The sequence below is a fragment of the Corvus kubaryi genome, unplaced genomic scaffold (assembly GCF_017639235.1).
Source record: "Corvus kubaryi isolate FWS band 111438036 unplaced genomic scaffold, C.kubaryi_AGA036_p1.0 37182, whole genome shotgun sequence".
NCBI lineage: Eukaryota > Metazoa > Chordata > Aves > Passeriformes > Corvidae > Corvus > Corvus kubaryi.
Window position 1 is genome coordinate 740,793 of NW_024581050.1, and position 855 is coordinate 741,647.

Here is an 855-nt window from a genome sequence, read left to right on the forward strand (position 1 = left end):
AATTCCTTTAACAGGAAAAAAACTAAGACTAAACTAAAACCCCAACAATTCCCAAAGCTGAGCTCCAGGACAGGATGAATGAACTGATCCCTAAACATTCCCAAAGCCGCATTTTTTTTAGGGATCTCCCAAGGACTTCTGACATGGTCAGACTTGAGGAAGAGCCTATGAAGCTGCTGGAGAGGGAACCCTGCCCCCTGTGGATGTCCTCCCTTCTCCTGCCCAGTGCAGGGGTTAGCAGGGGGTTAAACAGCTGGAGAGGGTTTGGAGAAGTCCCTGCAGTGTTGAAGTGGTTGGAAAAAACTTCTCTCAAGGATCAGACCATTCAGCTTAATGACACAGTGAGGGGTGACAGTCCTGTGGCCACAAGCCCTGAGGGACAAGGGACTGACTGATCCCACTGAGCTGGGGCAGTGTCCCTGGGCTCTTGCCCATCAGTGGCACCATCCTGGCCTCACAGTCCCTTCACTGGCTCCTGGTGTGGAGGGAGGGCTGGGAAGTTCCCCCTCCACAGTGCTGGACCGGGTCACACATCTGGGGGCTCAGGCTGAGCTCCTCAGGCTGGGGAGGAGCTGGCAGAACCCCATTTGTGTCTCAGGGCTGCGGCAGAGCGGGGCTGAGCCGGGCTCTGCTCAGCAGCACCATCAGTGCTCGAGATCCCTGCACCGTTCCCAAGGCCCTCTCCCTTCCCGGGATGTCCCTGCACACCCAGGGCTGTCCTGGGGGCAGACTGGCCCTTCTGGGTGCGGGATGAGCCCTCCCATCCCTTTTCCCGGGCAGAGGGAGCGGCAGGGCCGGGAGAGGGAGAGACGGGAGCGGGAGAGACGGGAGCGGCGGGGATGGGAGCGGGAGAGA